Below are 27,240 nucleotides of genomic sequence, written 5' to 3'. Positions count from 1 at the left end.
AAATGTTTTTAAGACATCAAGTATATAGTTAGTGGACTAGTAAAACGTCCAGACAAGTATTTCTAGATGCCAATTGTAGTTTCCATTGGTATGAATGTCCCAAATATGTAAAGGGAGGAAAATTAAAGCTTAATTGTTTGCAATTCTGGGAGCTGCACTTGAATCTTTGCTGTGTGTCAAAGGAGAGTGAAAATCATTAATGATACTGGGTTGGAAGTTTTTGTTTTTTCTAAAGTAGACCTGCATAGCAGGAGTAAAACTGGTGAAAGAGGAAGTGTGCTGCCAGTCATTTATGTGAAAATACCATTATTTCTGCTTTCAGTAATTTGAAAACATGTAATTTTAAAAGCTTTTGGGGCAATAACTTAAAAAACAACAAAAAAAAAAGTAGAATTCCTGTGGGAATCTGTAACAAGACTGCTAAAATAAGAAGCCAGTATGCATCTACAGTATGTTAAAAGAAAAATTTATTATGTGGGATCAGGTGACACAGTACTTACCTTACGAAATGCTAACTTAAAGCTTTTAAAAAAAAAAAAGTTGAAATAAGGTTCCATAACTTCTTGGATAATCTGATTTAGTTCATTGGTCACAATGCAGAATTTACCAGAAATTTTATAGCCTCTGTGATACGTGAGGTCAGCCCAGATGACTGTGGTGGTTGTACCACCTCACCACATTTTAGTCACAGAGTGGGCCTAGAAGGAACTTTCTGAACACTTAAACCAAGATCACTTGTGACAGATGGCTGAAGATTTGATAAAGCATCGAGTTCTTAATTTGGTACAAGTTCCTGTGCTGGCATTCTCATAGCTGCACTGTGCGTGCCTGTGTTTTTGAGCAAAAGCTTAGCACGGTTGATATCAGCAGTTTTCAGACTTTTAATTGAACCTCCCTTCTTTTTTGTAGCCGTTTGTTCCTCTGCTGCTCTTCCTCCAACACTGAGCAGCTGTTAAACCAAGGGAGAAAGAGGAAGCAGGAGGTCGCAGCTGTCTCTCTGGCCCTGCCTGGGGAGTGGAGCTCTGAAGCATCCTGCAGCTTTTGCTCTCAGATACAGAGATGGGACGAGATAGAGCTGAAACTATGCTAGACTTGCTGCTAACTCTTCCCTCCCCTAGAGCGGAGTGGTCAGCAGTAACCAAAATAGCTGCTTGCTTCCACTCCCGAGCATAAGCCACACACTGGCTTTTGAGCTACCTGGGCAGGCATGGTATTACGCTGGATACTTGGGGACTTTCTTGTGATACGTTCTGTGCCTCCGCTCCTATCTGCATAATAGTAAAAAGAGTGGCTTTTGCTCTTCAAATGACAAAATAGTGTGGATTTCTTGAAGGCATAAGTCTTTTAGCAGCCAGTTGTCACTGTTTCAACAACTTTTAAAGGCTGTTTTTCCAAAGTCAGGATGTCTTGCATCTTTACATGGTGTAGGTTTACATTTAGTTCCTGAAAATCATCCACATTGTTGTCCTTTTTAAAACGTACGAGAGGAATAAAATGTGCACTGGGAACAGGATTTGAAAATGGATATTGTTATAGTGGTTGGAAGACTGAGGAAGGGACATAGGCAAGAAGCTGAGGGAGAATAGGATAGCATACATGGGACCATATTAATAGTTGAGCTGTGAGGAGAGTTGTGGACGTTTTAGGTGTTCTTTCCATCGGTGGAACATTAGACTTTGTTGTCATGTCCAATTTTTTCCCCATTATTTTAAATCTCTTTTTTAAATAATGCATTTGAGGCAACTAATTGCTTACTCTGGTATTTGGGGTACTTAAAATACTGGTCTATAGGGAGAAACAGGCACCTGAAAAACTTATTCTTGCAAAAAATGCTTAAAGTGGGGAATGAAAGAATAGCATTTGCTGTGATAGCTTTTTCTAAGTTTAAAATGTTAGCAGTTAGCTGGTAGTATTGAGGGATATGTAGTCAATGAAAATCTCCATTTGGTCCTGCTGGTGACGTGGATGACTGGTGTACGTGGATTATTCACAATTTGTACAGAAGGCACAAGATTCTTTATTAAAAAAAAATTGTCCTACTAATTAACTCTGGGTTAAATCATAATACTCTCCCTCCCCCATCCGTGGATTTGTATCAAGGATCTGATTATTTGCAAGTGCTGTCTTGGAAATCTGGAGTAAATATCCTTTACACAAACTTTTCAACAATACTGTCTGTAGACCCTGCCAGGAAGTAAAATTGCGTGAAGAGAACGCTTTTGTTTACTTCTGAAGTAAAATTTAAAAAAATGCCAAAATCTCCAAAATAAAATCCTTGGCAGTCACACTATAAAGGTTAAGAAATCACTTCTGGACTGTGCGTTCTTAAAGATAATTAGACATAGAGGATCCTGAGGAATATAAGGACTCAGTATTAATGTTGGTAGTTGGGTGATGTATCTTCCATGAATGTCATCAGTGAAATGCAAGATTAAAAGTTTGTACAGACTTTTAGGCATTTAAGCAAACTAGCTTTCAGATGAAAATCACTCACAAAGGTTTTGATGCCAGCCTGGACTGCTTTGTCACTACTGAAGAGGATAATGGAATAGAAAATACTGCGGGTTGTGAAAATGGTACCAAGTAACCTCAATGATAAAATTAAATTTACTGAGATTATGAAGATACTCAGTGGGAACGGGCAAATCTAATCTCATGGGTTAGTATTTGGAAGAGAACTGATTGGGGTTGAGGCTGATGTGAAAGCATCAGAGAACCTGGAGGGATTTGGTGATTAGGATAATGAAGTTCACAAGGTTTCTTTTCTGTTCTTCTCCTACTTTAAGGAGTGTAAAGCAGAAATAGTTTTAAAATTCATCTTTATGAAAACAGAGTTTTATTAAAACCGTAAAATCTATGGTAACAGCATACATGGCTTATGAAGCCACTTCAGTCATTTTACTGAAAGAGGAAATGGACTTCACCTCAAATACTCATGAATTTCTGTGATTTGTTTGATCTTCATGAACTGCATTCAATGAGGCTCTTGAGGCCATAGATCCATGCAAAATGGCTTTAGTTTAACAGGCTTATAATAAGCAGAAATATTGGTAATAAAAAAGGACCCAACAGAAATGAACAAAAAACCTGGTTCATCTAGCCCTTTAAAAACGGTAGTAGGAAGAAAAAAAACCTTGAGAAATGAGGATGAACTTGAACCATGTAGTTAATATTAGAGCGGGCTAATTTCTCTTTCAAGAATAGCTCTCTAGCTAGGGCGTAAAAAGAAAAATTAAATACCCAAATATTTCACCTGTTAAATGCTTTGATTCCTCTTCCTTCCTCCCTCCCTCCCTTCCCCCCTCCACCTTATTCCTCTACACAGTAGTGCCCTGAATTGAGCCGCATAGATTGACTCTAATGAGGCACTACCCGTTTTGTTCTGTTCGGATACAATCTTACAAGTGGTGGCTCTTTACTGATTAATCAGTATGATGCATAAGGCTGTTTAAGAACAATGAAGATCTTTTTCAGGTTGAAAATTTCAAAGAACTTCTACACTTTTCAGATGTCTTCCAGTGTGTCTTCTACTAATTTTGGTGCTAAATAATGATGTAAACTGTTAACAAAATTGTAGAATAAATGTAGTGAGGGAATTTCCAGAGATTTCTTTATCAAGGAAAATGTGTTTTAGAAGGCACTTATATAAAGAAAAGAGGAAAAGTAATGAGTAGAGATTGTTTGTTTTTTTTAAAACGAAGAAAAAATACTTCTTATTCTGATCTCTTCCCTTGTTTACTCATATTGGTGATAAATGCCGTTATAAGGTTTGTGCAGAAAACTTTTCTGCCTGCTGGGATGAAGGTTCTAGCTCCTGTTTTCCAAACGTTGCTGAAGTCTGTATGCTTTTCTGTTTTTTCCACTTCTTTTATTTCCAGACTATGGGAGAATTAGCCAGGGAGTGATATGAGCAGTAACTTTTAGCCAAATGCAGGTGTAAAAATGTCTCGCTCCTGGATGGGGCGTGCAAGGGAGAACAGCCGCTTTCCTGATGCGGCCTGTAGCCATCTGCATAATCCTGATTCCATGGAGTTGAAGCAGGCTGTCTTCTAGGGTGGTGGTAAGAAAGTTACAATGTAGTAAGACCGTTACCACCTCCTTTCCTGCTGCATTTCTTCATACATCTGACGATATTTAAAAATGAAAAATAAATATTGGTTCTGCTTTTTGGATTTGTTCATTTTGTTTCTTAGTCGTTCTGCAGCCTTCTGCGTTTCATTTGATGTTCTTATTTGCGAGGGATCTCATTTTAGGGGAACATGCGTTCGTGTCATGATGTTTTTCCGTGGGGCTCTGTGTCTTGTGCTGCTTCATGCTTCCTGTGTTCTGCCGCTTCTCTCCAATGTTATGCAGCAGTGGGTAACCAACTGCGTGACCCACTGCTACTTACGAAGGAGTTTGATCTAAACAAAATCTTAATTTTGGTGGGGGAAAAAAATCTACTGTTTGCTTTGTATGCTAATATCTAACTGTTTTCTGTTACTCATGTCACCATATCCATTACTTCTTTAATGGTGGATTTCAAACTTAAAGGCTTCTGCTCTTGTCTTTCCCAGCCAGTCTTGGACTCATTTCTGCAATGATCCCACAGCTTTCCGTTCTGGCTGGGGTACTTATGCCTACCAAGCATCTCTCTGCACGTTCATGCTTTGCAGCAATATTTGCTAACTGCAAGGTAGGAAGCTGAATGCTCCAGAAAGTAGAATTTCATGGGACTTTTTGATTTTAGGGATCATGTTCTAAAACCTTATTAACAGACAAACTGTGCTATGTAATGCCCTCACTTGGATGGAGAGGCAACAACTGATAATACAGAGAAGCAGACTGCCGAAGAGGATCGTCATCAGGGCTGTCGCTCAAGTGGATCTCCACTGTGGTGTAAAGCCAGCACTGCTCTTTTAAGCAGAACACTAGGGAGACATCTCTGGGCCCTGAGTGTGGCCCTTAGGGGGAACTCTTTGCCTTTCCATAAAGACACATACAACAGGTTCTCTGGAGAAGAAAGCTGGCTGTATTGACAGAAGGAGCAGGCTATAGCACAGAAAACTCATACTGTGAGGTCTGGATTTTTACCTGTGAAGATTTAGGGACAGTAAATAACTGCCAGTAAAGATTTTAGGTGTTTGAAAACATCTTAATATTGACATCCCAGCTGAAATTGTTCCTTCTTAGCGGTATTAGGTTTATTTTTTTGTAAGTGATTGGAGAATACTTTCTTTTTAGAACTAAGCTGATAAAGTAAAAGAGCTACTTCCTGCCTGTTGCGATTGGTACTAGTCTAGTAAAAGACCTGCAAGATGCTCCTGTTTGTGGTATAGCGTTATGGTTAGACTTGGCTTCATTCACAGCAAAGAATTAGTGCGGACTGTTAAGGAAGAGCGTATTGTCCTTGTCCCTTACCACTGAGGTACCAAAGAGGTGACATCTGGGGGCTGATGAATGCTGGTATGCTTAACATCAGGAATATCTGGCATACCAGGGGTCTTATGGGATGGTTTCATAGCCTTGGCGGGCTGTCTTTTGTAGATTGTGGAATCTTTGGAGATTGAGAGTTTAACCTCTGGTGGATTCCACAAGCTGTTTAGCTGTCTTCTGGTGTCCAGTTTAAACAGATCTCCTCAATCTAAAAGTTAAGGAATGCTATACTCAAACTGTAAATGTTTCTACCATAATCTAAAGAGTGAAAATGAAGAAAAAGGTTGCCAGGTGCTCCAGAAGTTGGATATTTTTACACTAAATTGTCTTCCTATGTTTTAAGGAAAAATTGCGGATACTTAAACTAGTTTGGAAGAAATTGGTGGATCAGCCACCCTGGATGCTGTGACCAAGTGTCTGACCAGCAAAGTGATTCTCTGAAAGGTGCAGAGTATGAAGTAATCCTTTGAGGGCTTGGAACAGTTTAGGGAGAGGGCAGACTGCTCTCTGCACTCCAAGGATGACGTATGCCCTAGCTAAGTCCTCATCTCTGCATGTCTGTGGAGCCTCAGAGCTCCACAGCTCTGAGGAGCTTGAACTGGACAAGAGAAACAGAATCTTGCATGAAAAAGCACTTGGAAAGCAGTGCAAAGGAACACATAGCAGCTCCTGCTACTGTGATATGTCAGAGTTTAAACCTGAGATCTAGAACAGGCCAAGTCTAGCGGTGAGGAACTTTCTAGCTGTCTTGCTCAATCCATGAAAGTTGATGTCAGACTAGACCAAATTTGACTGCTTTTAGACACGCTGACTACTGTTTCTGCTCCCCCTTTTTGTTCTTCCAGTAGGTTTAGGAAGGTAGACCATCCGTGCAGATGCTCTACCCAAGCCTGGATTCAGTCCCTTTAGCTGCTGAGAAGGGACTACCAAGAAGCCCCATGGTTCTGAGTAATTGATTTATGGCCCTTTTACAGAAGAGGTTCTTCCAAAAGCCCCTTGTCCCACTACAGAAGTACCTAAGATTGCAAGTGGGACCTAACTAATAATTGGCATATGGTTGTGCTCTTCAAAGACTCCAGCTTTATGTCCCCTGAATGAAGGGAACAAGACAATTCAGTATTATAGATTTAAAATGCTTCTTTTTTTTGTGTGCATAAGAGTTACTATTTTTAATTCAAACTACAATAGTAAGCTTTGGATCTCCGTATCTGAAACCACATTTTAAAAACCCTCCCCCCATGTAAGAAACCAGACCTTCAAATAAGTAAAGTCCTTTTTTTCACTATTTTGATGAAGAATGCCTATTTGGATATTTTTAATCCTCAATCTGTCTAAAAGTTATGCCTTGCATTAAATCCTGTATGTTTTTCCCCCTGTGGATTTCTGAAGTAATCCTCTGTATGCCAGATAGCTCATTCATTAAATTGCTTGCATATCATCTCCTTTCTAGGAGTCATGTTTAGAAAGTTTAAAAACATTGATTTTAAACAAAACTCAGCTGGCTATACATTTTTAACCAGACATGAGTGTTATACTTTCTGCTTTTCTGCAGTGTTATCCTGTGGAAAGTGTTCAGCCCTTCTGTTGTTTAGTCAGTGACTATGAGTCAAATGGGGCACTTGGCAGAGGAGTCAGTGATATACTAGGTAACAAGTGAGAATTATTTATTATGACTTTTGTTGAGGTTTCTTTCCTCATGAAGATTTTACGGGAAGGAAGGAATCTATTCTAAAGGGAATGCGTATATTCAGTTATGTCAATAAATAGGCAGTGCTTGGGTGTTAACAGTGAGCTGAAATTTTATTTTTGTTTATATCTCATGTTGCATGCATCTGCAATGTATTTTTCATCGTAGCTGTGTATCTTAAATATAGAACATGTGGTGGGACAGTTCAGCATTTCTCTTTTCATTCCCTCTCTGTGTTCTCTGGCTTATCCTTGGTTTTTATTTAATATTTCACTTAAAAAACCCAAAGATATAAAGCTGCTTGATATTGGCTATGTCTTGATGTCTGTCTTTAACTACCCTGACATATATTCCAGCGATCAATACAAATCCTTACATGGTTAATCTCATTTCACCACCAAAACTGTGCAAGATTCTCATCCGTGCTGCAATTCCTGTCCTCTCCGCGTCCCTGTGCAGGTTGTTCGTTGTAGTGATCTGAGTTAAGAGTAAGTGTCGCTTCTGCAGTTTCTTCATCACAGGATAGATTCAGTGATCCTGTACATCAAGGACAGCTGTTGTCTAGTGCAGCACTCCAGTTGTGTTTATGTAGTTGATGGAGGTGGTGAACTGAGAAACTCATGAGCTGCCTTTGCTGCCAAGATGAATGTAACATGTAAATATATCCTCAGCCTCCTGCTAGCATGCTACTAAGTGTTTGAGTTCTTTATAAGGTTCCAGTCCCCTTGTACTAGCTTCATGCTGTATGATATCTATTTTATAGCGTTTTTGATACAGTACTAATTGTCCTGAAGTATATTTACTGCCTCTTGAGCCGCAGGTATGACTGAAGAAATCAGAGCCTTGATTCAAATCACTTACGTTAATAGGATCGTGCCTGACATAATTTTAGTCAGCATTGGAAAGCTGCATTTGGAAGACGCCTTCTTCCTTGCACAGTGCACCTGTCCTGGTGATAGGATAGGCAGACCACTGAGTATGAATGAACTATGTGCCTGAGCCTCTTAACGTATTCCTTAATGATACTCTGTGTAAGCGTCTAAGTGAGAAAGAGCTTGGCTAACTGGTAAAGCTTGGTAGCAAACTAATTGGAGGGTAATATTATGCTTGGGATAGGTGACGACTGCACCAAGGCTTTCTGGAGTTGGCTCGGGGGCGCTGTCTTGCTGGAGTCCTAGTCTTCTGATGGACCATAAAGGAAATTTAGGGAGAGTGGGGACAGCTGCCAAGAGGTGTTGTTTAGGACCCTGATGTTTTCCTTTGAGAAGTCTGTGTGTGGTGACTTTAAAGAAGTGTCTTATTCTTCTAGATGCTTTGACTGTGTTTTAGAGCCTGTTTAATAAATTTGTCCTTGCAGTAGCAGAGTGGTGTGGTTTTTTTTTTTTTAAACTTCTCTTGTAAATTTGTATCAACTAAAGTAGGCTCTAATCATGTCATGTCAAGGCATAGCTGCAGCCTTTTAAAATGTGGCTGTACTGTTAAGTCTGTCTCGGTCAAACAGGATGTATTTTGGAGATGATCTTCCTGCAGATTTTTGCGGAAAGGACTGCTGTATTTAAAACTACTGCAAGGACTTTGTTTATAAAACAGTATATGACTAAATGTTCATCTCTAAAAATAATTATTCTCTGGATTAGAAATGTTACAGCTAAGAGCTGTAATATTTTTGTGGAGACTTGTCTCAATACTTGATTTTTGCCAGAGATTCTATTTGCTTTTTTAGTGGATTTGTTTCGTGATATTTAGTTATACTTGATCTATTGTGAAGTATCTCAGTGCGACTCAAACCTGATGCTTTATTATGCTTTACTATAGGCCATTTTCTTATGTTTTCCCCTCCCCGCAGTTTTTAAGTGGGTGACTGTTACCTTATCTGCAGATATTTCCAGTTAAAAGCAGGTGCATTAACTTAAAATTACATAAGCTTCTTGCTTGTCTTGAAAAACTATAATTAAGCTCTGACACAGTATTAACGTCCGTCTCAAAACAGTTAAAAGTGTGTGTAGAAACTCATGCATGTTTTTAGTATTTTTTTTTCTTTTAACTGGTCCCTGATCCTATTTTTTTTTTTAATGCATTTCGTCAGTTCATCATTCTGTTATTGAAGAGCGAAGCTGAAAATTCTATATTGATGATTTTGTCTTTCCGTTTGCAGATACGGCCACCTGAGTGTGCTGGCAAGTTACAGAACAGCTGTCTTCTCACACTTGTAAACAGGAAGGATATTCTCACCTCCCCCCCTTTTTTTTAATGGTAAGTTGTTCAAGGGAACCCTTATTCTTATTGCACATACTTTGTCGTTTAGTTCATGTTTGGGAATCTATCACGAATAACTTTGAAAAAAATTTTTAAGTCCCTAAACTGAAGACTAAATGATAAAGTTTGGAAACTGTCTAGAAGGTTTTGAGTTAGGATTTGGAAGGAGAATTCTATTTCTCTGAAGTTGAAAATTTGCTATGTTAGGCCCTGAAACGAATGTCAAAATCTCTGCTAGACCAGGAAACCACTATCCATTTAAACGCTAATCTTATTGTGCGGAAAACAGAAATAAATTTGTTTTATTCCTGGATGTTCATAATATACTGGATTAAAATCTGCATCTGTTAATTACTTTTGCCCTGTGTAATCTGTACTTTGCTGACATCTCTCCTTAGAGAGAGATTTGAACTCAATCTGCTGAGGTTACATGTTTGACATTTTGCTTCAAATCTCTTATTATCAGTTATACTTCTTACATTTATTGATATTAAATCAGTGATTAGGAAGAAGCTTTTTGTGGGAAAGTTTTCCCTCTGCCAGTCCCTCTTTCCACTGTGCTGCCACACGCACACCAGAGATTTGTAGATGGGAGAATAGCTGTTGTCTTGGTAGGAGAGTGAGAACAGCTATGTAGTGCTTCCATCATCATGTGACAAAAGACGTGCATTGCATGGTATTAATGGGAGTTCAGACAATTTAGTTAGCATTAGTAAATTTTTGTTTTTTGCTTTTTTCTTCCCCTGAAGATAAAGGGCTAGATCTTGTCTGCTTCTGCAGTGGAAAGGAGAGAAAACTTGTGAGCATGGGGAGAACCTGGAGAGCAGGTTTACTGTTCTTGCTTCTGAGAGAATGAGAAGGTTAAAAAGTGGTATTAGCTACTTGTAGGAGGGACTGCTTTCCTCCTTCACTGCACTACGGTGCCTTCCTTGGCAGCAACAGCAGCCAGCCTTACTTTCAAGGTCTCCGAAATAAGCAAAGTATGCAGTACTGCCTTAGGATACTGTTGTCTTTGTCTGTGTTTCGAGAGCTGACCTTGGCTATGACCTCTTTGGCACATTCTGTCCCCTAAGCTGTCTTAAAAATTCATGTGTGGTTATTTTGGTTTTGAGTTCTGCTCATATGCTTGATGATATTCCGATAGCAAATCAACATATGTCCTGAAAGTAGTTGAAGCCTAAATTAGGAAAAAAGCAAAAGAAAGGAGTTCTGGAAAACTCTTCTGTATGTGGTTGTATCTACAATGTCAAGTATCTGTTTTTGTGGGCATGCTGAAAGAAACTTTATTTTGAGGGGGAAGGTGTGAGGAAGCAGTATAGCACATGAAGAGTCATGTGGGCAACAGCTTTAGAAGGAAAAGGATGGAAGAAAACTCATTTGCTCTTGTATGTGTGTATATGTATATAGTTAAATAGTAAGATAACTTGACTGTTGTCTACATAGCTAGATAGCCAGGCTTGAAGTTCACTAGCAAATTAAAAACATGCTCAGAGGATTGAAGTTCTCTAGGGAAATACAGACATACCCTGGTCTTCTGTGATAGTCCTGAGAGCAGCTGAGTCTGGGTGCACTTATGTCCCTCATGAGGTTATTGGGGTTCCTCTGCTCCTTGCCAAGACGTAGTGTTTATTGTGATTAACCCTTGATCACATAACACTGTATTTACTAGCTTTTCTCCTTGATGAAACTGGGTTGCAAGCAATGATGTACAGAAATATTTCGTTGTCTTTTAAAAAAAAAAAAAAAAAAAAACAACTCAGAAATGGAATCTTAGAGAATGAGCTTTGTTGCAGTATTCCCTTCAAAGTGATGCACTAGATGGAAAGGTAAAAAAGAACATTAAAAACTAATTGTAGTAAACATAATAAATTGTAACTCTTAGTTGAATACTGATCATTCATGTATCACAAATGTTCTAATATGACACAATTTGGAAACTACCTGGTCAATAAAATGACAAACCTGTATTCAAATTAATTACTATAGTCTACAGAAAATAATCTGATTTTATTTTAATTTCTCCTTTGAAGCATTTCAGATAAATAATAATAATAAAATAATTTGTTGACTTAATTGTTCTACTATGCATGTATGTTAAATCATTTTCATTTTAAATCAAGCCCTTATCTGTGTCACTTGGATTATAATTGTTCCTAATCTTTTTTTGTTTCTCTGGATATCTTGGTCTGTTTTGGTATATATGAATATGACATTACTAATTCCTTAATATACAGTCTTACGTATGTCATATGCACTACTCTTTCTAAACCTTTATTGTAACTGTACAATACTAGACAACAAACGTCTACCTCAAAGAACGGTAGAGAGCGTGTAGTCAAGAAAGAAACATCAAATATAGGGCTTGGAAAATCACCCTGATGTTTACCAACCTGGAACGTCAATGTATTAGACTGGCTGAAAAACTCCTTTGTCATCACATAAGCAATTTGAAGGAACGCATGATTGCAGTTAGTTTGGCTCTACCTGTAGAGCCAAATGTTGCATATTCAGTTAAAGCTAAATTTGTGGTGGCTGCGTGGATAAAACTGTTCCAGTCTTTAGAAATATTTCTGTAATGAAAGCAAATTAGATATCTTTAGTCATGGTTAAGCCAAATTTATTTGTAGACTTTTTGCCTGTGTTATGTGACTGTTTAGTCATATAACCTGTATCCTTAGTGGCTGGCAGGTACATAGAATAATTCATTATCTTGCACCCATGATTTAAAACAAACAATTAAGAAACATTCCCTTCACGTTTTCTTCTGAGGACTAAAGTTTAGATTTTCCCGGAAGGGTGGAGAAGCCTTTCAGAACTGAAGAGAATAGATATGAAAGAAAGGTAAGGTAGGAGAGAGAAATAGGCTTCTAGAGAATGGTAGGAGGCTTTTGGACTATTCGGCCATCCAAAAGCTGAAGAGCACTGATTTCATAGGAGCGGGTGGAATAAGCAGGACAGGTATCCCAAATGATGTTCTGGTTTAAAAAAATAAAAGCCATATGAGAGAGAAAGTATCCCAGGATCCTTGCATTTTACAAGTAGTAAAGTCAAAATGCGGTGTAGCTACTTTTGGGAGAGACTGACTCAAAACTTGACAGAGAAGACTGATCTCTGATTCTAGTCTTATTTGAGAGGTGCATGCGTTTTCCTTGAGCGTGCTTTGCTGTTTCCTGTCTGATTTTTCGTATTAAAGAGACCGAGTATTTGAGTTCAACTATTGGCTGTATTGGATGAGAACTCTATTCAGTCTGCATTTAATTTTGAGGCTTGGAGTTGAGTGACTTTGTATTTTTCAGTTGCAGCCTGACGAAATGGAATTGATGGTAGTACACAAGGAGGAGTGATTTGGTAAATCTGGCATCTGTGCAGTGAGAGATTTCGTATGCCCATCCTTTTCAAAACAGCAGTATAAACGCATACAGAAATATTCTTTATTATGACTGTCTGAAGCTACTTGGGCAATTCAATGCCGCTTCGATACTGCAACTAAACACTGTCATTGGCCTCTTATCTGGATTTTATCTGTGACTGTGATTGGCATTGTAGTAATTTCCCTACTGAATTGTGCAGTCAGTGTGTAGGGATCTGTTTGAAGATGAGGTTTAAGTCTTGGTTATCTACAATGATTAACTAAATCAGTTTCTAAATTTAACTGATGTAGTTAAATTGCTTTTTGAACCGCATGTAGGTTAGTCTCTAATGGCTTGGTTTTCCATACATGCAGGATGTAGTCTGTAGATTACATCAACTGACTATTTTAAAGTGTAATTTAAAGCAATCTAAGTATTGATTGTTTTTTTTTTTTAATAATATGGAGGGGGGTGGGGAAGGTGCATGTAATCCTAAATAACTTTAAATAATGTTCTCTGTGAATCAGGGTCAATTCCTGTATGTGCCTGATGTTAATTTAGCAGTCCATGAAAACTCTGGTTGCCAGCGCTCAAGTTTTGCTCAGCTTGGTGTGATTCTCGAGCAGGATCCTAGGCAGGGTGCCAACAAAGCGCAGCCTTGCCTCCTGGAGCCTTGCTGCAGATGTGGCAGCAGCAATCGTCTTACTGCTCAGCAGCCAGCTGCTTAGAGCTGCTGTCCAGAAATTGCTTCCTCTTTGATTGTGGGGCCTCTTCAACTCAATGGGGTTTAACGTAATAGAGCATTTCCCATGGGAAAATTATGTTACTCTGCAGGATGACGGCAGTGTTGGGATGGAGGCACTCTCTATGCTTTGAGGCTGAGAAGTCAGCAATGCGTTGGTTGAAGGGGAAGAGGAGGACCTGACTCTGCTGCCTGTTGGTGAGCGGAGTCCTGGCCTCTGATCTCTGTTCCTAGAACTGTTGTTCAAGCATTCTTGTCTTTAGTAATGCAATGTTTAGATAAAGATGCTGAAGTAGCCTTGGAAAAAGGAGTGTGTAGGGGCTTTGTTTGTTTGTTTGTTTTTTAATGATTGAAAGGAGAGTGGAAGGCTGAAATTCTCTAATCAGGTAGTAAGACATGAAGTTTGTAAAACATGTTTTGCCCAGGAGATGAAGGTGGAAATGTATCGCTATTACAAGCGGTGACTAAAAGCAGCTGTTCAGAGGTTTGAAACATGGACAAGATGAGAGAATAGAGTTTGGGGGAAGTGAGCAAAGATGCACAATACAGTTAGAAAGTAGTGATGATTGTCTACGACATGTTATACGAAAAGAAGAAAAGGGTGAGGAAGGTGCTGATTATCATGTTGCATCATTTTTGGGAAACTTTTGTTTTGAAAGGCATGCATTTCGCTTTTAAGGGGAAACTATTTCTGCACTTTAATGACAAGTTTTCTGTTATAGGGTTTATATACTAACCCAAGCCATAAAGATGAGATTCTCTGAGTACTGTGTGCATCCGGTGGAGACTTTCTGTCTAGGTCAGTTGAGTAAAGAAAAACTGGGATATATCATATCAGATATGACTGAGTAGAGATTAAATATTTCTGGGCTTTGAACAGAAGACTGTAGGATAATATGAAGCTTAGACTTACAGGAATATTGATATTTTCCATTAACTGTATTTTTCCCACAAGTCTTAAATTGCTATTTGAGTGCTAGTTATGTTTTGTTTGACAAATTAATACAGTATAATGCATTTTTAAAAAATAGTTTGTCTCACTGCTTGCAGTGTCTAGTACTGAAGGCACAGCTAATTTTAAGGAGTTTTGAGATAATAGAAGTAAAGAATTTGATAGGCACTCCAGTGAATGTGTTTGGTTGTGTGTGTTTCTATTGACTTCTTCATAAAGCTACACAGCGGCAATGTATACTGTAATGCCCAAATCTGCATCAGCTCGTAAGCACAGAACAATCGAGCTGGTATCGATGCGGCAAATCAAACTGAAATGATTAAACATCTTAAATGAGAGCGGTTTCTATAACATGAAGTGGTTAACTATCAGAAGGAGAAAAAGTTTTAAAGGGCAAGTTTATAGCAAGAATGCTCACTTCATAATTTTGCCTTTTCTGTTGTTTTTGTTTCTCACAAAGTGTGGTGGTTTAAGAAAAAAATGTCGTAGACATCAACATTGTAGGATTTGATTTCTTTTGTTTTTTCAGTGTGTCACTTCAGCATGTTTAGATTCAGAATAATCTACTTACTGGTGTTAAGAATGAACATTTGTTTATAGGAAAACTTTTCTGTTTGAAACTGTTAAATGTCAGATCAGTATCAAAAATGTTTTGATGCAATATGGAAAATATTTTGAAGCAAATTCATGACAAACTTTGGAACTGACCACAGTGGAACTGGAGTGGGAAAAGATAGTCAGACAGTTTTCTTTAAGATCGGTGTTTGAAATTAATTTTAAACTACTTTCTTTAAGTTCCCAGGAGCCTGCTGTGATTTTTGAGATGTAGATGGTTCCTCCTTCCTTTTTAACTTCAGAAGCAAAATGTAAAATTAAAACATGTGTTTCATCAAAATTAATTGCAGTCAGATGTCTTTTCTTGTGGATAAAAAACTAACTTGTAAAACTTCCTCTTTTTTCTATGTAATTTGTGTTATATGTTTATAGGATTAAATAGATGCTCTTAAACTCTGTTGTTGATCTGATTGCGGCCGCAAAGCTTCTTTATGTAGCAGCCTCAGCTATACATTAAAACACGTTAAGAATAGGTGTTAATGAGTCCTATAAAAAATAAAAAAAGGATTAATTTAGCATTGAAATTTTACCGGGAAGCTGCCTAAACTAAAGTCTGCCAGTATTCAGTTAGCTGGGTTCATATGCTTTTGGGGAAAGGCTGCATCTACTTCTGCTTTCTCTTCCTTTTCTCTTTTGTGAAAAGAGATGGCATATATCATATGGCCTGTTAGAGGAGAATTTGTGTTTAAATAAGAACGTGGTGTTTGAACAAGATACTTCATCCTTGATGGTTTAAGGGGAGTTCAGGAAGGGTGTGGGGAAGGAATAGGAAAGGGAAAGGCAGGAGCAACTACCTATGTAACTTTTTTTTTTAATATGAGAAACAGTCTTTAGAATCAGTCTATGATTAGTACACATTCCCAATAAAAATTTAGTCAGATACAGTGCAAAGAACAAGGTTTTGAACCAAATAGGCCTCATAGGCAAGCACTGTAATATAAAAATACTTAAAAAGGAAAGAGCAGGAGGAGGTGAGGCTATGAAGAATCATTAGTTATACCTCCCGCCTCAGATAATATCAGCTGGGACTCTTGTTGAACCAGACAGCAACTTCTAAAGCAGTAGTGGGACATGACAGCGCCAAAAGCAGGATGTGCAAAGAGGAGACCGAGCTAGTAAACTCTGCCAGGTGGAGTGAAGAGGCTGTAGGACACAACAGCAGCCTTTCTTGTACTGGAAACTGGAGTAACAGAAGGCAGTGGTTGCAGAAGTGAAGAGAAGAGAAAGCGCTGTCAGAATGGCTCCTATAAAGGAGGTAAGTTGGACTATTACTCTAAAATGTGGGCCAGGGCATTGCAAGTTCAGGTACTAGAATAAAACTGATTGGCTTCTCTTACTTCTCAGATGTTCGGTTACTGAATTTGGATAGATGAGCGCTTCCCTCTGAAAGTACAGAATATGAAAGGTTTGATCAGTTCAACATTTAATACATTCATATACTATTTAAAGACATTTAAAGTTGAAATAATGGGAAACAAGTTGTGCCTAGGAGTATATGTAAAATGTTCTATTCTCTATGAATTGTAAGAGTTAGGACTTGAGAAATGTATACATTTCAAAACATATAGAAAGTGGGTTCCCTTGGATGTTTTTTGGTATGGTTTATCTTGTGGTTTATTCGATCTTACTCATTTGAAAAGGGAGAAAAAAGACCTTCTTGGGATGTGATGCTGCCTTTCATCTCACCAGTGACATGTTTCTGAGGAGCAGAGCATGACTTTCTGCTCTTCGTATCTCCCTCTTCTTTCAGAGCATTTTATATTTGTAAAAATTATTCTTCAGTGCTCTGTACTTTTAAAATGAGTTTAATCTTAAATGTTTGTATATGCTGCTTTTTCTCTGTGAAAGGAAGCCACAGAAACTAATGTATACCAACTTAGCATTCTTCAAAAGCATCTATTCTTATGGAAATGATGCGGTCATAAATCACTTGGGTGGCGAACAAATAGAATTTGTAATGCATGCATGAGAAATGTCATGTAATACAGTCCTTAAAACATGACAGATGTCTTTGAGCCTGAGTAATAAATATATAAGAAATGACTTTGTTTTGTTTTATGAGATTGATAGGCCTTTTCTGAGTTTACTGGGGTTTCTTGTCGATTTTGGGGAGGATGACAAGGAAAAATGCAACCGTGAACAATTTTTGCATGGTTTTGTGTTCTTGCCAATAAGATGGGCTAGACCTACAGCCTCTTTCTGTGACAGTGCTGATGCTCTGTTTCTTTCCTGCCGAAAGCAGCTATTAGTCTCCCAGCCCAATGTATCTTTCAGATCTGGTTACCTCATTTTAAGTAATTTCTTTTGCTTAGCTTGCTGGCTACCCACAAAACTAAAGGTTACAACTGACCATTTGCATGCCTCTATTTATTTAAGTATGAAGTGAGACGTTAGCGTGAATAACCATTATTCTTCCTTTATATTGAAGCAAATTGAATGCTTTCACTACCACTTACATGGTCTCAGTTATAAGGGCAGTAATTCCTTAAAAAGCTTTGAATTCTTTCCTCAGGGTTATATTTCTGCTCGTTTACATCTTATTCCAGTCCTGAAAGTACTTCAGACAGGACCAACAGCTGTAATAGCAGAAACGCTGAAGCGGGGAATGGGGAAACGAATCCATTTAATTGCATCAAGGAGTGGTTGGCTTACAGCTGAGTTAAAAAGCGCAACTTTGCGGAGTAGATCCTAAGGCGCAACAGCTGGATTTTGCTTCCGAGAAGGAAAAGTAACTCGTGTCATGATTGAAGCATTTGTTGCCAAGTATTGATGTGATCTGGGTCCAATTTCTGGTCCTTCTACAGGCTACGTGTGCCTTTAAGCATGGTTACAAGAGTTTTGTGCCTTTCAACTATAAGATTGAGCTGTAGCTTTCCTTTGTCAAGTTCAGAGGGTAACTGTAATGTCTAGGTGTCCGGATATTGTAGCAACACAGGTGCTATGCAACCTTATTGTAGTAGGCGTTCTGATGCTGTTTTGCAATTGTAACCTTGTTAGGCTTAGGCAAGCCACCACTTCTTCAGTGTGTTTTCACTGGCCGTGTTGCCAAGATCTAGGATGTGATTGACTGCTGACAAGATGGGTGCCAGCCAGTGGGGAAGGTATCTTAGCTATATATTCTTCCCTAAGTATTTGGTGACTGAGTATGCTCTAGGGAAAGAGTGGATAGACGAAACTGTGACTCTTGTGCATAGAGTGTCCTTATTCCCTCGCTTCCTGTGGAGCCTGGATCTACAAACGTTGGAGGAAGGCATAATTCAAAGGTAGTTTGTGACAGGTTTTCAGCTTTTGAAAAGAGTAGGTTTTTCAACCAATATAAAACACTTATTTTTAGACTTTTATGTACTGAATGAAGACACCCTAAGGCTTTTTAGGTTGCATTACACTATTACCTTAGTTTGGATCAGGAGTATGTTTGTGATGTAAATCTCCCAATTGCCAAGTACACGAACTATTTTCTGTTTCAATTAATCTGAAACAAAATGGTGCTCTCTATGAGCATACCTGATGGTGTTCGGCATCTAATAGGCATTCAGTTCGTGAGGCCAGGCTAGAGCTAATTTGGAATAAATTCATCCCTCACCTTCCAAAAAAGTATGCATAATACTGACACAGTATCATCAGCACCAACTATTTTGCTCTGCAGGTCTGTCTGCTCCCGTTGTACCACAGAATTTGCTAATGTAGTCTTAGCCTTAATTGCTGTTTTGCTAATTCCTTTTAAAGTCTGTGAATATCCCTGGTGACCCAAAAGTGGAAAACCACTGATGGATAGTGATGTTTTCTTTCTTGTGGAGTCCATCTCATTAGTTCACTTCTGCGTTTATTCGATTTTCTGCTGTTCTCTTTTCCTTCCAACTTACCTGCACTTGGCATTGACTGAAAGAGTAGAATTATAAAAATAGCTGTAAATCAATATGATGCTTCCAAATCCTCAGTGTTGAGTTCTGAAATTTCACAAACTCTTAAAAAGCAACGTTTGCATTTTCAAGACTGATTTTAAAAAAGAGAAGATTCTACCCATGTATATAAAACTGTTCTGCAAAGGATGTTCAAAATCACTTATTTGAAATGCGAGAAGAAAGTTGACTTTTTAAAATTTTCAGTGTTGTCATTGGTAAGCTGTGCATCTCCAGTGATCTCAGCTAAGATTTGATGATTTTAATTGAAAAAAAAGTTGCTTAAGCTTCTTTTTAGTGTTTGATTATATATGATGAGAACGCTTTTTTTTCCTTGAATCTATTTTCTGGAACACTTCTACCCTGCCAGCTCCATGGAGAGCTGTTGATACAATGCCAGATTTCATGGAACAAAGCTTTTCAGGCTTCAGGTTTTGAAAGGAGATTTTTAGAGAATACTAACTGGTATATTCAGTTTAAGACTTACTAAGGTTTTACAGAAGCTTATTTGTCTCCTAATGTGAGTTACTGTCTGTGCAATGATGAAATCTCTTAAGTGCTGCAAATAAGGCATTGTAAGCCAATACTATGATATCAAAACATGTTTTTTTAACTAATGTCTGACATTCATTTTAAGGTTTTATTTTCAAAAACTTCTGAGACAAGGATTGTAGATTGGGCAGAACTTTCTGACATCTGAATTTGGGATACTAGTAAAAGGGAGACTCTATAACAAAACGAACCAGAGATGCCAGGGAAGGTAATGTCTTATACTTGAGGAAATGTAGCTGCTTTAAGTCTTATGTGCTGCATATATTAATAAACAATATTTCCAATGTTTTCAGAGTTTTTTGTATTTTACTGCAGTTTTATTTCTCATGTTTTTTTTTTTTTTTTCCTGCTGAAAGATATAAATGAGTACCTGTCCAGGTAACTTAGGTTAGCTAAGGAGACTGAACCTGGTGGCCTGATGGGGTGAGGCTGCTGCAGCTCTGTGCCCAGGTCCAACCAGTAGCAAGGCTGAGAATGTTTTCCTAGTAGGTACTCGCACAAACACACATATACAACATACATGTACACAGCTGGCCACACAGATCAATATGACAGGTACACTCGGCACTTGCACAAACACCACGAATGACCTCATCCTCTTCCCCTCTCTGGCTGACCGGGAGGAAGGTCCATTAGTGGGACATATGTGTATATGTGCAACGTGGATCCATCCAGCAGCTGAGCTTAGACATTCAGTCCAACCAGTAACTGGCCTGGCATCCCCTGTCTCCCCCATTGGTGGCAACGAGACATATGAGCCCCCGAGGCCTGCAGCCCCGTTCCTGTTGCTGATGCAGACGCCCCCTGAGACACCCTATGGATCCCCTAGCAACTGGCCTTGGACATATAGTCCATGCTGTGGCTGCTCCTCGATGCTCGCTCTTCAAGACCCCTCACCCCTAGAGGCATGCATGCGCAAGTGGATCTCAGTTGAGGCTCAGACCCCAGGGTCTGCCTGGCCATTGACTGGGACTCCCTGGTCCCTCTGGTGGCCACCTCACTGGGGTCTTGCCCTTAGTGACACACGCACACATGCCTCTTTCCCAGGTCACTTCAGCTGCTCACTGGCTAGTCTGACTTGATGTTTGCTAGCGATTGCACACTCACTTGCACACCCTCACTCACTCTGGTTATGGATACCGCAGATGCATGGGCCCTCTCATGTGTGGTCTGACTCCATTTGCTGACACTTAGACCTCCATGCACGCATACACACACATGCGCAGAGAATAGAGAGTCCCTAACCCAGGAAAATTGTTAGAAAGGAATTTAATAAGAGGACAGGGCAGACTGTCTGGCCAGACAAGCTTACTGGCCAGTCCTGTTTACATGCCACTGGACTTTTTATCTTCCGGGAGTAATGCTCACCTGGGATACCCTATCTGGTCCCCGCCCAGGGCTACTTGTTCCTCTCAGTAGGTAATTTAGGTTCCCCCATGTGCCATTGTGCCTCTGTGTTCCTCTGCGCTTGCAGGGATGAGCCCTTACTGGGCTATGTGCTCTTCTGGGATGGGCTGGGAGCAGCAGGGGTAGGTGCTCTTCGGGTTCCCTCACCTGCTGTTGTCTTGCTATGCTTGTGGAGATGGGCTTTTATCACATAACCGAACAACGTAATTTTGAAAAGTGTCTTGAGTACCGATGAGGCAAGGAAAGGAGCATGATCCAATTTGATTTATGTTGGACCCTGTGTGTGTTGTTTGCTCATAATTCAATTCTAGGAGTATGTGGATCTCATGTACTTCTGATAACTGATATTCTGGCATGTCATCTGTGGCTATTACTGTTTTAACTGAGTTGAAATAATTTCCATTTTGAGTGATTTGATATTCAAGCCGTTCTGGGAGATGTTTGTCTCGATTCTCTGCTCCTTGGGTACTGACTTTGCCTAGTTTATCTTTTTTTCCTGACTTCTTAATAGATATGGACTTCACAGGGTTGTACTGAAACTACTTACAAACTGGAAGTGTTTGAGTTGTGAAGACGACGAAGTAGAATTTTTAACATACGACTTATTTCCCTGGTTGTGCTTGGATTAAATACTTCTCTGTAGGATTTTTTGTGAATTTTTCAAACACTTTATCATGCTACCTACAAGTTATGTTAATTGGGAAGTAGTTAAAGTCTACACTACACTTATTTTTTTCTCTAATAAAGATACAGAATAACTTAATAATTAGTGTTCTGAGAAAATTGACCACTTTTAGCTGTACTTTAAATGTAAATTTAAACTTTTATTAAATTATTTATTAAATTTTTAAAAAGTAAATGTAGGCTCTGCTTTACATTCTTAGAATGAGAATGTAAAAATAAACAGTCCTACCACTTATTCCAATATCTTCAACTGCATCCATAAGGATATTTTGAATATTTTGAAAAACTGATTTAGATGGTTGTCAGGTCACCTCTGTTCTTTTGTTACTTTTGCCTAGTTTCTGCCAAATTCGTAATTGCAAGAGGAAAGGACAACATGGGAAGAGGAGGAGGGAGGATTGAAAATTCACAAGCATGGAAGCTTTTTTACCAGACAAAGCCAACCACAAAACAGAAGAGGTGTTAATGTCAGAAGGATTTAGTTTTATATGCAACCATTAAACATGGTAAAATCCTAAATTTCTAATTTATTGTCTATCAAAGATGAATGATTTCTGTGATTATCTTGAAGAGAGTAGCCAGATATAAGAGAGAGGGAGGTGGCCTGATAGAGAGAAATTGCAGCACTGGTGCTTAAGTTACCAAACATGGCAAATACATGTAGCAGAGAGCTATAAATGTGTCCTCACTCCAGGAAAGTTTTTAATCAGAGCTCAGCCCTCCTTAGGCATCAAAGTGAAATAATCACAACACACAAACCTGCAGGATGCCTGGCTGCATCAGTTTGGGTGCTTTAGCAGGCTGCTTGCATTTCTGGTTTGTGCCACTGTCGTGCAACCATTGTACTTCCATCACCCCCAGGGGCTTTGCTGACACAAGTACCAGTCCTTGGTCACGTGGCGCATCGTGGGATGCTGTCGTACGGTAGTCACCAGAAGATGGACTTCACAGGAACAGATGGCATGCTTGGCTCAGGCTGACAGTAGTCAGAAAGCTTTATGTTAGTTCGTTTAGACTCAGCTGTTAATGCTTGGGTCCAAACACAAAATATTTTGTTCATTTTTTCCTTAAAATGCAGCCAGAATATCTGTTTTTTCCCTCATGGGCTAGCTCCCTCTTCCAGGTTTCTGATATATAGGGAAAATAAAATATTGACATAAGCTTCATAAACAGGAGGCTTGGAGAAATCCTGAGTTTAGTGCTGTAATTTATTGGGGGTGGGGGAAGCTCCAACTTGAAGACTTCCAGGGATGTCAATTTATTTTATCTTTACTTAAATCTTTACAGGCTGCCTGTGTGCTGGGAACACGTGCCAGGAGATTTATGTCTCTGTTGCAAAGAACCTAGCTGTTCAGGCAGGCATTGAAGTTACATGACTGCAAGGTATTTTATGAATAGCGATATGCAGTGGTAGCCCAACCACCCCAAATCTGGCAAAATATCATTACAGTTGTTTCCCAGTGGGAAAGTCTGTCCTGGTGAGAAGAATGAGGACACCTGAACTGGAAGTCCAGGAGGCACATTAGGAGTTTAGGCAAATATTTTGAAACAAAATATTTTTCTTTTGGGATTTGACTTATATTATTGCTCTCTTCCATCATCACTGGATGTTATGTATGTAATATGTTTATACACACACACGTGTGTGTGTATGTGTGTGTATATATATATATATAAATAAAAAATATGATTTTTGTTGTTGTCGTTATGGAGAAGAACTGTGAGAAAACTTAATGCTTCCCCTCCCCTTGACACTTTAGATATTAGATTAATTGCTGGAGGAAAAAAAGAGGTTAAGAGCATGACTTTTTTTTCTGAAAAAAAGTGTAATGAAGGGATTTTAACTGTGAATAAATATTAGATGACAAGGGAAACAGGAGCACTGTGCAATGCTATAAAATTGATGTTATTGGACACAAAGGGGATCTTTCTTCACTTTCCTACTTTTCCCTCCGAATCAAGGTTAATTGGAATTCTAAGAAACGAATTACTGAATTTACTTCTGTTTTAGCTTAAGGTCATTTGAGGATTGGAACTGCATGTTCTTACTGCAGGCTGGATCCTGAAGGCCTTAACAATTGGCGGTTGTCACATGGGCTGTGACCCAGACAGATATTTCAAGCGCTTTAAATCCAATAAGGCTCTGTTAAATGGGATGAACGTAAGTCAGCAAGGCGTAACCGCAATTTACGTTTTTTTAAATAATCAAGGATTTTAGCTTCTGATACACTCACTGTTTGTGAAGGAGGAAAACCATTGTAAATGCATTCTAAATAGTCTCTAACAGCTGTAAGGAAGATGCTGTCTGCATTATTGTAGTTTAAACATTAATAAAAGGTGTTTTTAGTTGCAGACTTTTAATATTCATTGTCACAGAAATTGCTATAGCATCAAATTGTCTAATGTGGCATAAAACGTATCATCCAATAATGATGTTACTTACGTTCTTGTATTACACTGTGCTGCATTGCAAATTATTGCATTTCTGTAATGTAGATAAAAAGTTAGCTTTTCATAATTTGAGCTAAACTAGTAGAAGAGTATGTATTGGAGTGCTTGCTTTGAATCTGTTTTGGATGCCTAAGATGTATATGCCCATCATTCAAGATAGCTTACTGAAAGGCTATTATAACAGCCTCTTAAATTGGAAAAAGATAAGCCACTCTGTACACGCTCTTATTTTAATCATCAGATTGATGAGGTGGGAATTTGTGTGTTTGTAATGATGCTTTTTGGACTGTAGTCTTGTCGGGTCCAGGTGATGCTAGGACTGTGTCTGAACAAGAAAGGAACGTTCTCTAGGTGGAAAATAACCTGGTGTGGTTGAGTTAACTAGTAGTATTCATTAAATAGCAGTTCTTTTTTGTCAGTTTTTCATTGTACTGCCCTATTGTACTAGGATAAACAGCATGTGCTAGAGAAATGGAGAGGTACTGGGTAAGTGGGAATCATTAGTGTAAGTAGACTGCAAGATGCTTTGACCGTACCTTACTTCAAGGCTAGATTCTTCTTAGCTGTTTCATGGGAATACTTCTGCTGGTTGCTAGGGAAAGAACGGTGGATAGTCACTTCTCCGTATATCTACGCTGCTGCGTTTGACAGTGGAGTGTGAGCTGTGCGGCTGTAGCTACAGTTACAGTTAGCTCTCCTCTAACACGATGAGATCCAAGCCAGATGACATGTGAAAACAATTTTGACGTGTTAGTGACTATTCATGACCTAATTAGCCTGGCTTTATAACTCTCTCACCGCTGCTTTATGTTTATACCCCTCACTGAATGTTGCTCCTCTAGAATTAACCGAATACCATATAAAGGCTAAAATAAAATTAGATTTTACAAGATGCTGTTTTTAAAATGGATATTCTTTTCAGCACTTCCAAATTTTCCTATATGTAATCATTGGTTATTCAAAGTCTGAAGAGAACTGAATAACTTCAGTTCGGCAGCAGTATGGTTCACACATGTGAAGATGATACAAAAGAGAGAAAGTTATCAATCTAAGTCGTCTTTCCCCCCGTGGTGTAGGACAAAGCACTTCTTCCACTGCTGAACACAATCTGGAGTTCCTTCTCCTTGTTATGGCTGAGTGCTCCTTTTGAAGACATGATATTTTTAAAGGGTAAATGTTGTTTGAGAGGTAGGCTGTAAATGATAGTAGGGTATTTGTCTTTGCATTTATTTCTTTCAACTCTGTGCTTAAAAACCAAAAGGCTATTGCTCTTTTTGCATATGCACAAAGGAAGTATTTTGAGCTACTATGCCGAACTGCTGGGATAGAATTTGAACAAGCTCCAACAAATGCACAACGTGTATCTTTTCAGTAAAGACAAACAAATAAAACTGAAGGAAAACAAATGCTGACTCAGTTCGGTTCTGTTTGTCTGAGTAGGAGAAGGGACAATAATAAATTCTTGGAATAAAAGAAAGATTTGGAGAAAGGTCATAGGATAGAAAACTGTTTTCAGCGCAGTGTAAATACTTGCTTATTGAAACAAGTCCGTTTTTAAGATAGCAAAAACTAAACAAGTGCTGTTATGTTACTGAAAAGACATTTTTTCTTTCTTTCTCTTGTATTCTCATAACATTTATACATAGTACTATTGAGCTGGTATAGTGAAATTGATAGTGGCCTTCAAGGGGCAGGGGGTGTGTGTGTTTTGATGTCTAAAGGCAGTTGAGCAGCTGTTGAGAGCAGTGTGGAGTAGCCTCCCGTCCCCATACCAGCGGTCCCTTTCACACCGAGCCATCTGGAGCGGGCGGTGAGCAGGGTGAGCAGCCATCACAGTCGGGACAAGATTAACGCGGGAGCACTTCAAACCGGCCTCCGTTTGTTCAGGAGGGAGCTACAACATGCGTTGTCGTTGTGCGTAGCTGTCCGTACGGACTGGGAAAGAAGACAGAAGAGAAATCACGGTGTGTATAGAGCAATTAATAAATTGAATGATGGTCAATCTGTATTTGAGCCCCTGCAGGCACAGTTTGACTTTTTTGCCCTCTGGCATAGGACAGTGAAGTGAGTGACAACCCTTCACCCTTAAGCACTCTGTCAAGTAACATGTTGTTCTGTAAAACCAGCTTTGAATTCACCTGTTTGTTCAGCCTCAGCCAAAGCCTCTGTACACGTTTTTCCAGAGTGTTTCAGTCCATGCTCCTCGTGTCCTGTGTCACAGGTTTATTTTTTTAACCTAATTTTTACCAGCCACAAATATACCACGTGTAGGTGCCCCCTAGCTTAACTGATTTGATTTCTTTAGCACATTCTAGTCTTTTTTTCTTTTGAGAGAAAGAATTTGGCTTAGTGAATAAGAGATCCGTTAGAGAAAGGACAGCTTATGATCTAGAAACGAGAGGCTGTAGTCATGTGTGAAGGTGTCCTGCATCGTCTGTTTTCTGATGCAGGGTGAGCAGAAGGGGGGGGGGGGTGGAACCGGCACCGGCAGAGCCCCTGAGCTGCCTGCAGCAAGCTGTTGTGCAGTTTGTGAACCTCTATGTTAAATTTCAGGTAAGCGATTTTTTTTTTTCTTAAATAGATATTTTAGTAAAATTGAGTGTAACAAGAAAGATAAGAATACATTCGTGAAGGACAAATCTTAATATTTTAAAAAGTTTAACAACTAACTTCAGTGGGACCACAGTATATTTCTTCAGTAGTTTTGTTTCTTTTTGGGAAGAGACTGTTAGGCACAGGAGCCTGACATTAGTTTCAGAGGCCACTTGAAAATCAGAGGTTTTAAAGCCCCAGACTGCTACTGTAGGTGAGAAGGTGAATCAGGGGGTGATGCAGCCAAACAAATACCTGGGGTAACTTTCAGGGGAAAGATCGGCATGCAAGAAAAGGAAAGGTTAAGACTAGTTGAGGGATAGTCACAAATATTCCGGGGAAAGTTGGTCCCTGCAGAAGCAATGGGAATCATGAAATTAAGGTCTCTGAAATGGTTACAGTATTACATTTATAAAAATAACAGTATGTCAACGTGAAAAAATAGTAGGTATGTATTTTTCTGTATTTTCAGAGCAATAATAAAGCATCTTTAGAATGATTTAAGAGACAGGAAAAAAAATCCAAACTAATTTACCAGCAGAGTATTTTGTGCGTTGGTCAGAGTGATGAAATGCTGTGAACAGAAATTGTAAAATTCATTAATGTGGACACTGAGAAAACTTAATACAGAAATAGTG

The 27,240-nt window shown here is 39.0% G+C and overlaps 1 protein-coding gene across 7 annotated transcripts in view; it reads left to right on the top strand.

Moving 5' to 3' along the window:
* WASF3 (WASP family member 3) overlaps window positions 1-27,240 on the top strand; it is an 81,392-nt gene that overhangs the window by 14,337 nt on the left and 39,815 nt on the right. For 4 of the 7 annotated variants that reach the window (XM_068930194.1, XM_068930193.1, XM_068930190.1 and 1 more), the window contains exon 2: window positions 9,258-9,355. The gene's annotated coding sequence lies outside the window, so the exon portion shown is untranslated. Of the gene's footprint in view, window positions 1-4,566; window positions 4,676-9,257; window positions 9,356-16,060; window positions 16,273-16,361; window positions 16,423-21,897; window positions 22,066-27,240 lie in introns of those variants that run through there. The other 3 variants (XM_068930191.1, XM_009686538.2, XM_068930192.1) reach the window with 3 other exon arrangements.

The sequence above is a fragment of the Struthio camelus genome, chromosome 1 (assembly GCF_040807025.1).
Source record: "Struthio camelus isolate bStrCam1 chromosome 1, bStrCam1.hap1, whole genome shotgun sequence".
NCBI lineage: Eukaryota > Metazoa > Chordata > Aves > Struthioniformes > Struthionidae > Struthio > Struthio camelus.
Note: the sequence above shows the minus strand (reverse complement) of the source record. Positions and strands in the feature narration are given on the sequence as shown.